The sequence below is a fragment of the Cnephaeus nilssonii genome, assembly GCF_951640355.1.
Source record: "Cnephaeus nilssonii genome assembly, chromosome: 11".
Taxonomy (NCBI): domain Eukaryota; kingdom Metazoa; phylum Chordata; class Mammalia; order Chiroptera; family Vespertilionidae; genus Cnephaeus; species Cnephaeus nilssonii.
Genome location: NC_137082.1, coordinates 75,089,701 through 75,107,269, shown reverse-complemented (window position 1 = coordinate 75,107,269; position 17,569 = coordinate 75,089,701). Strand labels below are relative to the sequence as shown.

At 38.4% G+C, this 17,569-nt stretch overlaps 1 protein-coding gene across 7 annotated transcripts in view; it reads right to left on the bottom strand.

Moving 5' to 3' along the window:
- The window catches only part of KIAA1328, a gene marked incomplete at its 5' end in the record, with an annotated part of 160,341 nt that overhangs the window by 80,450 nt on the left and 62,322 nt on the right, over positions 1–17,569 (bottom strand). The window contains one exon of one of the 7 annotated variants that reach the window (XM_079784467.1): positions 3,465–3,677. The exons of the other annotated variants lie outside the window; for them this stretch is intronic. Of the gene's footprint in view, positions 1–3,464; positions 3,678–17,569 lie in introns of those variants that run through there. 7 annotated transcript variants of the gene reach the window in all.

The following is a 17,569-nucleotide window of genomic DNA, read 5'->3' as shown; positions in this document are numbered from 1 at the left end:
ATATTAAAAAAATCACTTTAGTACATTTCAAACTGGTTTCTTTAAAAAGGATTTTATGCTTAAAGGCCTCATTTTTGTGCTAAAATAGCTTATTTGATGATCTCGCTCTAAACCGATATTAGTTTAAATCCTTTTATCAACACAAAATCACAAGAAGCACATAATATAAGAATGGGTAAAAGTGATGACAAAGGGAGAGACCTGGGTAAGATGAATTCGGCTCATTTTCTACCTCATAGATGCTCCTGGTTTCCTAGCACTGTGTGCTTAAGCGCATCGATCATTTCTTTAGATAGAAACTATTTCTAACAGATCTGTACTGAGAAGATAATTTGGGGAAATTTACTTATAAAACTGCAGGTGATAGGACTCACCAGCAGTCTGATCAACAGATGACACTATTTCCATCACACCAGCACAAGGTTCTCACTTCAGTGTTCATGAGAATCACCTGGAGGTCTTATTAAAATGCTCGCGTTTCTAACTCAGCAGGTGTGGGCTGGGCCTGAGGATGTGCATTTGTTTAAGCAGTGCCCAGTGACGCTGATGCTCCTGCTCTGGGGCACATTTTGAGAACCGCTGCACTGGCACGTGCCTCCTGACTTCATGGGTAGACTCCATCGGGCTGTGGGATGTCAATGTCCAGTTCGGATGTTTTTGTTTCCTTACTTCATACAATAGGCTGCACACAATTTCCATTCCTGCTCTGGCCTCCCTTAGGTATGACTGGCCTATACCTAGACATCTATCACTCTTCCTCCTTTTGTGGAACAAATAATTCTTTCCCATTAAAATAAGTACCTTCTGTCCATAAATTATCCTTTTCTTAAAGGTCTCTGACTGTGTGGTCTATATGTAACTAACACAAGAAAAATACATTTGGAGATCTTTTCACTCTTTCCCCTCTCCCCTTTATTCATATTTTATATCCATTACTTTCACCGTATCTTTTAATCCTGCACAGTACCAGATGTACCTCATTCAGTTCTTTTGTTCAAAAGGGTTGATTAAATTTTCTACCTCTCAGTTTATCTGAAATTGCTTTTATTTCAAATCTAAATGTATTTATGACAAAAGCTCACATAAACTTTTGAGATGCAGAGAATTATTAATCTATCACTAAATGCATTTCATTTCTCTGTCCTTTCAGGGTATTAACAGACTTTTCACAAAGCAATGTATCATAAAGAAGGCACATAAGATGTATCTGATAAGAGCATCTTTCATTGTGTGAAGTCAATGTTTATTTTTATTAAGAGTTAAATCTAATTCATATAAGGAAATAAAGGAGCACACAAATACAGATGCCACAGACACTATTAACTTAATAAAGTAATAATATGAACAACTTTCTGTTACTATATATGACAACTTAAGTGAAATGGACAAATTTCAGAAATTATCAAAACTGACTGAAGACAAAAAACGTAAATCTTAATACCTCCACGTAAATGAAAAAAATCAAAGTAGTAATAATAACATTACCGCAAAGAACATCCATGATGGCTTCAGTGGTAAAATTCTATCAATCATATAATAATAATAATAATAATAATCAGAAAAAGAAAGAATTTCCAATTCATTTAATGAAGCCAGAAATACCAGTATTACCTTATATCAAAACCAGACAAAACTTTTACTAGAAAAAAGAACTACAGAAAAACAACCCTCATAAACATAGATTATATTAAAATGTTGGGGAAAAGAAGAAAAATAAAGACATTGCAAAGATAACCAAATGGTCATTGCTCCTTGCCACCCACTGCCAAAGTCTCCATACACAATCATTATTAGCTGTAGACCAACTACACTCAATAGTTCACAGGTGTTCATAGACATAATACAAAAATGAATCTTCCTTTAGAAATGTAACATATAAAAACTTTGAGGTGGAACTAAGAAAGATAAAAACTATACTTAGGTTTACTGCTATCTTATGCTTTACTCCAATACAGATTCCAATTTTAGGAAGTCTACCATGGGTATGAAAAATATGACAATCATTTGCACTTAAGTTTCTGGAGGAAGAGTGTGTGACTTTAGAGAATGCTAACAGTGTCACTCTTGTGAATGCAGAGCTCACTTGTTTGCTATTAGAGTTGTTCAGCAATATATTAAAATTATTTGCCTGATGGGCTAGGAAACTTTATCCTAAACCAACAGAATATGTATGATGGCTTAGATTTTCATAAATATTTTTTCATTTTAACATAAATCTCATAACAAAATTTAATGAGAACAAAGCCATGGTACAATAACATCTCTATTTGTTACATTCAGTTAAACATATAAAATGGCAGAAGCGATGGAGCGAACTTGGGACTCTGACTAGTCTCCAGATTTCTTAAACTGCCATGTGACCGTGTATCAAGCAAAAGTACCCCTAATGTACTTTTAAAGAGTTTCCCATTGGACAATGTATGCAAGTTAACATCCAAAAGTATTTATTTCCACACTGAATTATTGAATAGCAGCTTTTTTTTAAAAAAATCTTTTATTGAGTTTTTACAGAGAGAAAGGGAAAGGGATAGAGAGTTAGAAACATCGATGAGAGAGAAACATCGATCAGCTGCCTCCTGTACACCCCCTACTGGAGATGTGCGCGCAACCAAGGTACATGCCCGGGACCCCTCAGTCCGTAGGCCGATGCTCTATCCACTGAGCCACACCAGTTAGGGCAATAGCAGCCTTTTAAAAGGCACTTTGCTATTTAAATTGCAACAGAGCTGTAGCCAGTTTGGCTCAGTGGATAGAGAGTTGGCCCAACGGACTGAAGGGTACTGGGTTTGATTCCAGTCAAGGGCACATACTCAGTTGCAGGCTCCATCCCCACTCCAGGTTAGGGCGCTTGCGGGAGGCAACTAATCAATGTGTCTCTCTCACACAGATGTTTGTCTCTCTCTGTCTCTCCCTCTCCCTTCCACTCTCTAAAAATCAATGGAAAAATATTCTCGGGTGAGGATTAGCAACATAAACAAACAAACAAACAAACAAACAAACAAATTGCAACTGAAACAGCCTTCCAGGCTGTTCAGTGTAGGCCTCTAAGCTTGTAATGTCATCTTGAGGCTTCAGCCACCTTTAATGTTAAGACCGTCATTCTAAGAAATTTCAATTGGAAATATAGTGGTTGACTGAGGGTCTAAATCAGGACTCCAATACCAGGAAGTTGATTATTACATGAGTTTCAAAAATTAAAATCTACGTAATCTGAATATTACTCATTTTTCATTCATTACTCATTTTCATCCATAAATTTCTTAACACTCTTGATAAATTTCTTCTGCTCCTGAGTGTCACCAGCTCTCCCTTTCTTAAAATTCTCTCTGACCTCGATTTCACGGAAGCACATTTGGGGCCCTGCCAGGACAAGTGGTGACTAAATTCTTCAATCATGTTCTAACTCCTGTGAGGAGCTTTCAAGGAACTACCTTAATACTGAAACAGAAGCAAAGAAAACTTACCAAATAGTCTTTTGTTGTTGTTGTTGTTAATCCTCACCTGAGGATATTTTTCCATTGATTTTTAGAGTGGAAGGGAGGGGGAGAGACAGAAAGAAACATCAATGTGAGAGAGACACATCGATTGGTTGCCTCCTGCACGTGCCCGACCAGCCAGAGATCGAGCCTGCAACCAAGGTACATGCCATTGACCTGAATCGAACCCAGGACACTATAGTCAGCAGGCCAAACCGGCTAGGGCACAAGTAGCCTTTAGAAGTTGTGAAATGCCATGTCTAGAGTCAGAACTTGTTAATTGTGCTAAGGACATTTTTCCTTCTTAAAAAGAAAAGTTTCTTATACAATAGGTTTCATTACAGGAATGTATTGATTGAAACTAGTTTCATTGCCACTAATGTTCCACTTAATTTTAAAGATAACATAATATTGAACAGAATAATGTGTTCTATTAATAACATTATATTGAAATAGTAAACTGACTTATTGCATTTGTTTGTCCAAATAAGCAACCTGATCATTTGCCATAAATCTTCTTGAGTCTAAGCAGAAGGCTGAGATGCAACTTGATAAAAATAAAAAGTTATCATAAGACATAATGAAAAATCCAATTTGAAAATTAAACACTGCACTGCCCAGCTTCATGCTTTATTTAGGGTCTGAAGCTTACAATGAAGATAAAAGAGCTGCTCTAGTTTACTTAAAATGGCTACTGCAAGTCTTCATTTGGGGAAAACTATCAAAATAATTAAAATCTGTTGGAGGAAGTCTGGCCATTTAGCTTCTGAGACAATTCACTCTAATCTCATTGCTTGCATACTTTAAAATAGCTTATTTTTTGTTTAAAAATACTTCGTAAGTTGAACTTGATTTTGTGGGGGTGAAAGTGGGCAGAATTTAACACAAGACTTGTGTTCACAAACTGAAGACTTGTCCTTAAAGCTTTAGTTTTCAGCCAGGCTACTCAAACACATCCCTGTGTGTGTATGAGCATGAATACAGACTATTGCTAGCAGGTTATATCTCAGAGGTTGTCATCAGCCATTCCTCCAGGTAAAGTGATCCATACACTATCTGCATGCCAACATTTCGACCTCACAGCCAAGAGAGAAGGTTATGCCCCCCCGCCACTACATATTTGCCATTGATTCTATATCAACTTGGTAATTGACCTGTAGCTGATTTCCCTCACATAGAAAGCTGTCAAAGATCTATTATATTACCTCACATACAAGTGAGATCATGTGATACTTGTCTTTCTCAGACTGGCTTATTGAAAATTTCTTGTTTTCTAAATTTATATATGGCATTCTGGATATTAGAAAGTCTAATCTGTGCTGTACTCTTTCAAATTAATTTTGAAAAAGGTAAGTTATTTAACTATTTTCAAGAATAGCAATGTTTTACAGCACAAATTTGAAAGCAGTATTACAGAAACTGCAATATAAATACTGGCTTTGGTATAGGCAAGATTTAAGTTAAACATTTAAATTACCAGAATTTACTAACCAACACTCAAGCCTGTGTCTTATGGAATACCTACCATTTGGGTCAACCCTTCATCTACTGTATACATACCGTAATTTATTAAAGTCCCTTATTGATGGGGATTTAGATACTGTGCTGACTGTTGAGAAATGGCTCACTCCACCCTCCATTTACTAGTACCTGTAAAATCTGGGAAGCTACAAATCACTAGACTCCCCTGCAGACAGGGATCTGGGTGTCAATTAGGTTCTGCTTATTTCACGTGATTTTGGAGCTCTCGTTTGTCTCTCCTGGCAAGGACAAAGGCGAAAACATGACAATTCTCTCTGGCGATAACACCTCAGGGCACCTTTTTCAATTTTCTGGGTTAGAAGTAGTTGTGACAGCAGCAGAAGCACCAATAGTTTGTTGATCTGGCTCCCTAACCCTAAATTCTCACTGATGAGGTCTATTCTACAGTTTCCTGGGGGTCCAGATAAGTGCAGCAGCAACAAATGCAATGCTCCAGTGATGGTCTAGACTCTAGACCCACAGGTTGAGAACCGCTGCTGTAGAGCCTAAGACCATCGGAAAACACAGATATTTACATTACGATTCATAACAGTAGCAAATTACAGTTATGAAGTAGCAACGAAAATAATTTTATGGTTGGGGGTCACCACAACACAAGGAACTGTATTAAAGGGTCGCGGCATTAGAAAGGTTGAGAACCACTGGTCTAGAGCATTACCTCCCAAGGACATTGGATTTACTAGTATATTGTTTGGAAGTCACTATGGTATTCCAACATAAAACCTGTTTCTTCACCCTTTCAAAACTTTTATTCCTAGTATTAAATTCCTCCTGCTTAAAATACCTTGAGTGGTTTCTGTTCCCTATACTGAAACAGTCTTTTGTTATTACTAACAATGTACTCACTTTCCCCCTAAATTGCACACAATAAGATTCATCCTTCATATTTTATTGAATTTATTGGGGTTACATTAGTTAATAAATTTATGTAGGTTTCAGGTGTACAATTCTTTTTTTTAAATTTATTTTTATTTATTTCAGAGAGGAAGGGAGAGGGAGAGATGGAAACATCAATGATGAGAGAGAATCATTAATTGGCTGCCTGCTGCACGCTCCACACTGGGGATTGAGCTGGCAACCTGGGCATATGCCCTGACCAGGAATCGAACTGGGACCTCCTGGTTCATAGGTCAACGCTCAACCAACAACTAAGCCAAGGCAGCCGGGCCAGGTGTACAATTCTATAACACTTCATCTGTATACTAGAGGCCTGGTGCATGGATTCGTGCACCGTGGGGTCCCTCAGCCTGGCCTGCACCCTCTCGCAATCCAAGATCCCTCGGGGGATGTCGGACAGCTGGTTTCAGCCTGATGGGATCGGGCCAAAATCGGCAGTCCGACACTCCCCCGAGGTATGTAGCAGTGCGCAAAGCGGCAGGCGGCTGGGGAGGAACCCGAGCCAGGGCTGGGCTCTTCTCCAGCTTATCCTGGCCCCGCTGAGCCTGCCACAGCTTGGTAGTGCTGCTGTGGAGGGGGGAGAGGCTTGCACCGTCCCAGTTGCGCTCGCCAGCCGTGAGCCCCGGCTTCTGGCTAAGCAGCGCTCCACAGCGGGAGCGCATTGACCACCAGAGGCAGCTCCTGCGTTGAGCGTCTGCCCCCTATTGGTCAGTGCACTTCATAGTGACCGGTCGACTGGTTGTTCAGTCACTTAACCCTTTGCACTCGCTTGCTTTTTTCTCGATTCCTTTATTCTAATGCTAACCGTGTTGAGTCACACTCCACATCCGAGTGCAAAAGGTTAAGCTTCTATATATATAGATTGTATTGTGTGTTCACTACCCCAAGTCAAGTCTACTTCCATCACAATTTGTCTCCCATTTACCCTAATCTACCTCCCCCTACCCTTTTCTCCTACGGTAATCGCTATAGTGTTGTCTGTGTCTACGAGTTTTCTTCTTCTTCTTCTTTTTTTTGCTTAATCCTTTCATCATTTTTCATCCAACCCTCCAACCTCTCCTCACCTCTGACAACTGTCAGTCTGTTCTCTGTATCTAGGAATCTGTTTCTATTTTGTTTGTTTATTTTGTTCATTAGAATCCACATATAAGTGAGATCAAGTGATACTTGTCTTTCTTTGACTGGCTTATTTCTTAGCATAATGCTCTCCAGATCTATCCTTGCTGTCACAAAAGGTAAGATTTCCTTTTTTTTTTTTAAATGGCTGAGTAGTATTTCATTGTGTAAATGTATCACAGCTTTTTATCCACTCATTTACTGATGGGCACTTGGGCTGCTTCCAAATCTTGGCTATTGTAAGTAACTCTGTAATGAACATAGGGATGCATATATTCTTTTGAATTAATGTTTTGAGTTTTTTGGGGTATATTCCCACAAGAAGAATAGCTGGGTCATTAGGCAGTTCATTTTTAATTTTTTAAAATATATTTTTATTGATTTCAGAGAGGAAGGGAAAGAGAGATAGAAACATCAATGATGAGAAAGAATCATTGATCAGCTGCCTCCAGCACACCCCCTACTGGGGATCGAGACTGCAAACTGGGCATGTGCCTGGAACAGGAATCGAACCATGCCCTCCTGGTTCATATGTCGATGCTCAACCACTGAGCCACACCGGCCGGATGAGAAATTTTGACTATAGTCAGGTAATCACCATAATATCGAGATAGTTCCATCATACCGAAAAATTTCCCATACTTTGTAGTTAACCTCTCCTCCAACCTTTGCCCTTGATTTGTTTCTGTCTTTGTAGTTTTTCTTTTCAGGAATGTCATATGAATGGACTCATATAGCATGTAACCTTTTGAGTCTGATTCTTTCATTTAGCACAATGCATTTGAGATTCATGTATGTAGTATGCATATCAATAGTCTGTTATTTTTTTTATTTTTTTGCAAAGTAAGGCCATTTGGATTATTTACAGTTCTTAGTGAATATGAATGAAGCCACTGCGAATACTCTCAACTATAGATTTTCAAGTGAATACAGATTTACATTTCACTTGGGTAGAAATGTAGGCAGTAATCCAGGTGAAAAGTGCACCTGGACTAAGGTGGGAGCAGTGAGGACTAAGGTAAGAAACGGGAGGAGTTGGGATATATTTAGAAGGAGAAATGGGCTAGATTCAATGATGAGTCGAATCTGGGGTGAGAGAAAGAGAAAAAGACATGTCAATTACAACTTTAAAGATTGTTTCCTAAGAAACATGAAGAATGGGAGTGCCATATATTGAGCTGAATAGATGGGGGATTAGTTACAGGTTCGGAAGGGAATCAAGAGTTTAATTTTAGTCAAGCTAAATTTGAGATGTTAGTGGACAGATCAAGTGTATGTTTGCTGTTAGCTTCAATATAATGAATCCCTTCAGGGTTTTTTATAGGGTAAAATCTATATCTTTTATTAATATATGATTTCCTTCAATAGTAAAAGAATGGGTTAGAAGATTTATTTGGGAGTGCTTTTCACCCCTAAAATTCTGCATTGAGAATCAGGCTGTCACAGGTGCAAATTTACAAGTGCACTAAGACTCTTATATTCCAAAAATGCCTTCTTGTAGGGTCTCTATTATTTAGGTGAATATTGCATTGCTCTGTGACAGCTAGAATCAGCATGTATGTGTATATGTACCACTTTCTTGAGAGCATAAGGTAATTTCCTGGTTAGGGAATTTTTTATGTTGATTTTTTCATTTTTTATTCCCATCAATTATTGCTATACCACTATCCTGTTAGATCAGAACAAACAGCTTTAGTTCCTTAGATCACAGTGTGACATAATCTCAAATGACAGCATCATTTTAATTGAGTTCCAAGAGTGGAGACAGCATTTTAGCTTTGATGTTGTCCCCATAACCAGAAAAGGAGCCCAAGAGCTCAAACAACATTGCTATTCTTTCAGTGTACACACTGCTTACCTCAGCACTTCCCTTTAGTGGACCTGCAATCCCAGGTAATGGAGACTAAGGCAGTTAGGTCCCTATGTGATCGAAGAAAGCTGCAGATCTAGTGGAAGACAAAGTGACCAAATTCTGGCACCAGAATGAAATACATTACAGCAGACAGAGAAAAGTGCCTCATTAAAGAAACCACAGAATGGTACAACGCCTTTAAAGATATCCCTAGTCTTTCAACACTGGCAAATGTACGACAGTAGCCAAGCAATTCTCATGTTCTGTCAGATTTTATACTCCTCTACACACCAAGTACTCTTTCTTCCAAATGCCACTTTGTGCAGATATACTAGTATATCACTGTGAGCTTTGCCTTATTCTTTACAATGACTAAGACCTCTTATGATTATTTATATTTTAGCTATCCTAATTTTAATGATTATTTCTAAATAAATATCAATTATAAAATGTGAAAGAGGAGAGAAATTCATTAGCTTAAACAGATTAGATGTTTTCTTTTTCTTCCAATGAGGTATCTGGAAGCAGAGTGTAGGGCTGTTACAGTGCCACCCTAGGGGACTTCAGTTCCTTCTATCTTTCCGTTAAGATGTGGACCTGCTGTTCAAGCTCCCAGATCAAGTCAGCATTCCAGAGAGCAAGGCTTCTCCGCGTGGCCTCCTGACACTTGGACAAGATGATACTTTGTTGTGTGGATTGTCATGTACACTGTAGGATATTTAGCAATATCCATGGCCTCTACCTGCTAGATGATAGTAGCAACACCCCAAATTTTGTTTTGTTCTGTTTTGTTAATCCTCACCCAAGGATATTTTTCCAATGATTTTTAGAGAGTTGAAGGGAGAGAAAGAGACACACAGAAAGAAACTTTGATGTGAGAAAGACACATCAATTGGTTGCCTCCCACACAAGCTTCGACCAGGGCCAGGGAATGGGCCTACAACCGAGGTACTCACCCTTGACCAGAATTGAACCCGAGACCCTTCAGTCCATGGGCCAATGCTCTATTCACTAAGCCAAACTGGCTAGGGTGCAACACCAATTTTAACAATAAAAAATATCTGCAGGCTCTAGCTGGTTTGGCTCAGTGGATGGAGTGTCAGCTTGCAGACTGAAGGATCCCAGGTTCGATTCCGGTCAAGGGCACATACCCGGGTTGCGGGCTTGATCCCCACTAGGGGACGTGCAGGAGGCAGCCAATCAATGATTCTCTCTCATCATTGATGTTTCTATCTCTCTTTCCCTCTCCCTTCCTCTCTGAAATCAATAAAGATATATTTTACAAAAAAATACCTGCAGACTTTGCAGAATTTCCCCTAGGGATAAACACTGACCCTGGTTGATAATTACAACCATAGAGGAAAAACAGAATGGACAAAGGAAAGCATAAAATATGAATAAACACAAGGGTCTTCCCAAACAGATGATATTTTTGGTTTTCACCCGAATCCATTTTACAATCTCTAAAAATCAATTATAACAATAACAATTATAACAATCTGGAGGCTGTTATACTGGTACTCACTGCATGTGAGGTACAGTTCTATTTCTTTTGCATTTATTAACTCACTCAATCCTACCAGATGCCCTATGAGTTATACCAATTACATTTGCCCCATTTTGCTGATGAGGAAATTGAGGCTCACTGATGTTACATAACTTGTTCAAAATCACAGACAGTGGTAGTGCTTACTGTGTAGGAACCCAAGCTCCAAAGTTCATGCTCTTAGCATGGCATTCAGAAGGAATCCTTGAGTAATCAGCAGAAAAATATCGTGTCCACCAAACAGCAGACTCTAGAGCAAGACTACAGTTATAAATCAATACCCTCAAATATGGCTTATGAAATAGAATGGTGTAGCTTGTCAAATGATCACTTGAAAAAACTTTTACATGCACGCAATTTTTAAAAACCATAAATTGTATTCTGGGATATAGCCAAATGCCTAACATTTCTAACTCATGGTAATGGTTGACTATTTAGTGGTCAGGAAGGTAGTAATTTATTGTGAAGTAGACCAATGAAGTGTGCATAATATCTAACTATATCCTGTTAACAAGCATGGTAAAAAATAATTGAAACATGGAAATTTCCAGTTTTATAGCTGCTTCTTCAATCTATATTCACTTATATAAAAATGTCATAGTTAAAATAATTTAAAAGTCAAATTACCTGGAGAAAAGATTCCTATAAAGTTTATTTTCAGAAACTGATATTCAGCCTATTGCCATCAGAGTTGATTGCTCTTATATGTAAACTTCAGTCAGATTTCTGCAGGTTTGAAAATATAGACTGACATTTAAGGCCTGTGTAATGAGTCATTAAAGAGAAATTAAAATGGGAACATTTCCACTTTGTCAGGAATACATAATTTGTTAGGATAATGGCAATACTAACTGCTTACAAGTTTCTTTTGTGCGTATTAAATAGATCATGCTAAATATATTACAGGGAAAAAGAGCTGAACTAGGGCTGGGGAATATGCTCAGATCACAATAAGGCCAGGCAACAGAACTTTAAAGGAAAATCATGCATTTTTCAAACTATTGCAAAGCTATTGAGGTATAACTCACATGCAATCAACTGCACATATTTAAATTGTACAAGTTGATGAGTTTTCACATATGTGAAGGCCCAGGGATCATCACCACGATCAAGATAAGGAACAAAACCATCATCTCCCAAAGTCTCCTGTGCCCCTTTGTCATTGCTCCCACTTACTCCCCTGTACTCCTGCATTTGCTCAACCAGGAATCTACTTTCTGTACTCAAAGATTACTCTGCTTTCTCTAGAGTTTTTATAAATGGAATTATATAATATGTTTGTCTTTTTAAGTATGGATTCTTAAACTTGGTGTAATTATTTTGACATTTATTTATGTTGTTGCACATAATCAGCAGTCCTTTTTCATTGCTGAGTAGTATTCCATTATACACATATACCACATTTATCAGTTCACCAGCTAATAACATTTTGGTTGTTTCCAGTTTGAAGCTATAGAAAATAAAGCTGCTGTGAACATTAGTTTGTGTGTATACACTTATTTCTCTTGAGTAAATACCTAGGTAAAATGGATGAATCATATAGTAGGTATATGGCACTTTCTTAAAAAGTTAAAACTGTTTTGCAAAGTGGTTGTATAATTTTACATTCCTATCAGCAGTGAGTGCATGATAGTAAGTTCCTCCACATCTTTGTTGGACAGGACAAGCCTTTTTAATGCTGGCCAATAGCCAAATTTCTAATACATATGTACTGGGGCATTATTGTAGTTTTATATTAATTTCCCTAATTATTAATGATATTGAGCATCTTTGCACATGCTTATTTGCCATCTTTTTTGTGTGTGTGAAGTAGCTGTCCAATCTTTTACCCATTGTTTTAATTCAGTAGTTTTTTCCCTTATTATTGAATTTTGTGAGTTATTTATATATTCTGGATGAATCCTTTATCAACCATTCACATTCCAAATCTTTCTCTCAATTTGTGCCATGTCTTTTTATTCTTTTAACAGGGTCTTTTAAAAAACAGAAGTTTTTAATTTTAATGAAATTCAACTTCTCAACTAGTTCTTTTATGGATGGTGCTTCTGGTGTTGTAGCTGATAAATCTATGACTAACCCAAGGTTGCTTGGATTTTCTTGTGTTTTCTTCTGGGAGCTTTATACTTTTAGGTTTCACATTTAGGTCTATGATTCATTTTGAGGTAATTTTTATATATGGCGTAAGGTACAGATCCAAGTTCACTTCTTTTGCATTAGAATATGCAATTGTGAGATATCCATATGAATATCCATTTGTTGAAAAGACTATTCCATCTCCACTAAATTTCTTCTGCACTTTTATCAACTAATCATTTAGGCATGTTTGGATCTGTTTCTGGATTCTCTATTTCACTGATTTGTCTATCTTTGTATCAATACTGCACTATCTATATATATAAAAGCCTAAGCAATCGTTATGACCAGACAACTGGCCGGTAGCTATGATGCACACTGACCACCAGGGGGAAGTGGTCCCTCCTCCTGGCCGGCCGACCTCCCACGGTCCCTCCCCCCAGACTGGGCAAGATGGCCCCGATCAACCCCAATTGCTGGCCAGGCTGAGGGACCCCACCCATGCACGAATTCGTGTAATGGGACTCTAGTAGGTTTATAATAAGACTGAGAATTAGGCAGCATTAGCCCTCTGAGTTTGTTCTTCTTTTTCAACATTGTCTTGGTTATTCTAGGGCCTCTACATTTCCATATCAATTTTATAATCAACTTGCCAACTTCTTAGAAAAAATATTGCTGGGATCTTGATTGGGATTGCACTGAATCTTTAAATCATTTTGGAGAGAAATTACATCTTTGGTTTTGGCATCAGGGTGATGTTGGCCACATAGAATGAACTCGGAAGTATTCCCTCTTCTTTAATTTTCTAGAAGACTTTATGTAGAATTGGGATTATTTCTTTAAATGTTGGTACAATTTACTAGTGATGCTACTAGGCCCTCTAGTTAATATTCCCACCAGTTATTTTACTAATATGAATTCTGAAATGAAATGGTCACTTCCTCTGAAAAGTTCCTATCACTTGCTCCTCACCAATTAGGTTTTCCTTGTTAGTTAAAATAGTACTTCTCACTACTTCCTTTACCTTCACTTGGGCCAAACACTATTATATATTCTGAATTTACAACAATGAGTCTTCTAGCATATGCTCAATATTATAAATTTTACATCCCTATTACTATAATATCTTATTTCTATGCTAACCTTCACTCGGTTTTTAGGGCAGCATCATCTACTCCTATTTTGTTTACTACCACAATTTCATCACTTCCATATCTCTTTCTTATTATCTTTACCCAAATGCTTTTAACTGGGATTCTGCCAGAAGAATAAAGCATTTTCTTTATTCTTAAATCTTAAATCACTTGGAAGTATGCAATGACAGTGATTTAGACCTGATTTAAAGGCCCAATTTATTTCTCAGTCTGCTCATATAATACCTACAATTTATACCTATAATAGACATAAGAGCTTCCCTAGGGTGCTATAGGTTCAACTCTAAGGTTTCTAAAAATTAAGCATATTGGTAGGTATTCATGCAATCTTCTTTCAGACAATATTAGCCTGCAGCTTTGAGGGATAACGGAATCTGTGGTTAAAGGCTCAGATGCAACTATGACACCATATTCTTGAAGAACAAAGCAAAGCAAATTTTAAAAAAACAACAACACAACAGTGGCAAGGATGAAGAGGAAAGATTTGGTGGTATAACCTAAAGACATAGAAATGACCCCATTAGGCAAAAGAGTAGGTGCAGAGTACACTATATTTCTATTAATCTCTAAGTGACACTAATGATAACAAAAAAGACTGTGGAGAGATTAGGCATAAGGAAAGTTACAAGTAGGTTAAAGTCCCAAGTCTGTATGTGATTGAGGCATATCCAGACACAGAAAAGAATTAACATAGCATGTCAGAGACTGCTATCTTTAGAAAGGCTGCTTGTAAAGCTGGCCCTTGGCTGGCATTATGGGAGCTTGGATTTTGGGAGTATTCCCACCATTCCCTAAATGATAAGGGTATTTTACTGTACCTAAGTGGTTTCTGTAAACAATATGGTTTATGCTTGACATGTGCTTTCCTTCTGGAAGTCTGGAAATTAATATATTCTAGATAGAAGGTAAAACATGACTAGCTTTCAATAAGAACCCTGAGCACTGAGTCCCTAATGAGCTTCCTTGGTAGAGAATACTTCACATATGTTGTCATCTTTAGATGCTGGAGGAATTAAATGCATCTCATGTGATTCCACTTGGACAAGATTTTTATAAGACTGTATCTGGTTTCTTCCAGACTTTACCCCAAGTATCTTTTTCCCTTTGCTGATCTTGTTTTGTATCTTTTCACTATAATAAATCTTAGCTGGGAGCATTACTATTTGTCATAACGTAGTAAACCAACAAACCTGGGGGTGGTCTTGGGAATCCTGATACACCCAGTTTGTGGGTTTAATCTTACCTAATAATAGACAAACATGTAAACTGACCATACCTCTGCGATGCCCACAGCCAATCAGAGTGAGTATGCAAATTAACCCAACAAAGATGGCGGTTAATTTGCATACGTACCTGGGTCCCAGGAACATCCTTGGCACCCAGGTCACTTGAGCCAGCCATCGGAGGGGCGGGGTCCCCCTGCCAAAGCCTAAAGCCTCAGGCTGAGGCTTTAGGATCGGGAAGGGACCAAGTGGCGATCAGAGGGGCGGGGGACCCCCTGCCCAAGCCTAAAGCCTGGGCGGCCCGAGCTGGTGATCAGAGGGGCCGAGCCTGCGATCAGAGGGAAGGGGAAAAAAGTTAATGGAAACATATCCTCAGGTGAGGATAAGAAAAAAAGAAAGAAAGAAAGAAAGAAATGTCATATCCTATGAAAGACACATCCTGAAAATGCCTAAAGAAAGTTGTCATTTTTTCATGGTGAAGGGACTGGAGTCCGTGTTGATGAAAATACCTTGGCGGCTGCAGTGACTGGCAGTGGCTGTAGCAGTGGGGTGATGGGGCTGGTGCCTTCCCCTGATCAGCCTGGTCGCCTCCCGCAAAGGGGAGCAGGCCTAAGCCGTCAGTAGGACATCCCCTGAGGACTCCCAGTATGTGAGAGGGGGCAGGCTGGGCTGAGGGAACCCTCCCCCGTGCACAAATTTCATGCACCGGGCCCCTAGTTGATTAATATAGTGTTTTGCTTTAAAAAAGTGAGGTGAAGGTGGCACACAGTTCTAGGTGGGTGTATTTCTCTTTGAGACAGTAGTCTGAGTATTCAGGCAAAAGCTCTGAGAGAAGAGGCACCGAGCAAAACTCATTTATGTAACAGCATAAGGACAGAGAGAAAAATGGTAGTCACTCAACCTGTCAAGCAGACAGGCTTTCAGCAAACTCTTATTTCATGCCCAAAGCAGAGCAAAATGCTTAAGGCTACACACCTTTTGAAAGCTCTGATCACTGCAAAGGTGTAAGCTAAAGAGAGCAATAGACTTATGAATCAACAGAGCATTACACTTAAAACGTTAGTGTGTCTTGACTCAGTCTGGAAGAAGACTGAAGCTACCAACATGGTTGGCTAACCAACCACAATAGTATTACCTGCCAATGCCACTGAGAGGCCTACTGATGCAGTGAAAGATGAAGGAGCAGGGGACTGAGGCTTCAAGTTGCTCCTTTTGTCCAACAGTGCTAAACAGTAATGTATTCAGGGAGACACACAAGTACCTTTTATGTTTACACTTCCTTTCGCCTACTCTCTTAACATGTTGCCTCTACAAGGAGTATGTATATTTATGCTGACTGAATATAAAGCATGATTATCACTCTTAAAAAAGCTATTAAAGCAACCAGGATGATACCACATTCTTGGAATATTTACCAGAGTTTTCTTTTAATCGATGCTCCATTTAAAATGAAATAAATTTACTTAGCAAAACAGAAATCATTCACATGGTCTGGGAGATTAAGATCATATAACAACACAAGTCACACGCTGAGCTCCAAATCTTAAATTAATCTGACTGCTGCACTCTCAGAGATTTCCTCCTGCTCAGCATTCCTAAAATTTAGTACCATAAAAGTTAGAGCTGGAAAGAAACTTAGATAACATCTAATCTATTCAAATGTGTGTCAAAAGTACTTAATGTACTTCTCCTGTAGCATTTAGAGTATCTTGCATTTTTTTCTTAAATCATTTAACTACCGCATCCTTGTGTCCTCCTACCCTCCTCCTCCTTCCACACATCCATTGTGTCCCTTAAATCAGAAAAAGTCACTAAAAGGGAAGCCCTCCATCTATTTCAGTTTTTGGTGACTAATGTAACCTGGAAACACACCTGCAATAATTATATTTCATTTTGACATTGAAATTTTCATTTGATTTCATTCCTTAGTATTCAACAATAAAATTTTCTACCAACGGATAGGTAAAAACATGTGTAATATACCAGATTCTTTCTGAAAAGGACAGATCTCACCTAAACTAACAAGCCCAGTCATAACTAGTTCATCTCTTAAAACTGTCAGCTTGTTATGGGAACATATAAACTTCTCATAGCCAGGCTTAATCACCACCCAGAACTGCACTGTCCAATATGGCAGCCGCCAGCCATGGGAAACTACTAAAATTTAATTTGTTAAGATTAACTTAAAAACTCAGCCTCATTAGACACATTTCAAGTGCTCAATAGCCACACTGGTGACATGCTACTATATGGGCAGTGCACACATAGAGCAGCTCTATCATCATAGTTCTATTGGACAGCTGAGATCTCAGAGCTATTCCGCTAATAGGTAGCTGGATTCACAAGAGATCTATGTCTTTCTCTGTTTTGCTTATTTACTATGACATGCCTAATCCAGTGGCTTTCTATCATGGCAAAGAGTAAGCATATAACCAAGACACATATAAAAAAATACAGTAATTACAGTAGCCACATGGTAGGACTTTAAAATTATTTGGCCATTAATTCTAACTGAGGGGGACAAAAGCTTTAATCGGTTATTTTTAATTTGGAAAAGTTATTTAGAAACAAACAATAAAAAGTACATTTAACACTCATATACTCTTTACCAAGGTTTACCTGTTGTCTACATTATTTCCTCTCTATCATTTCCACATTCAGCATTTGCACATATACATACATATATTTTC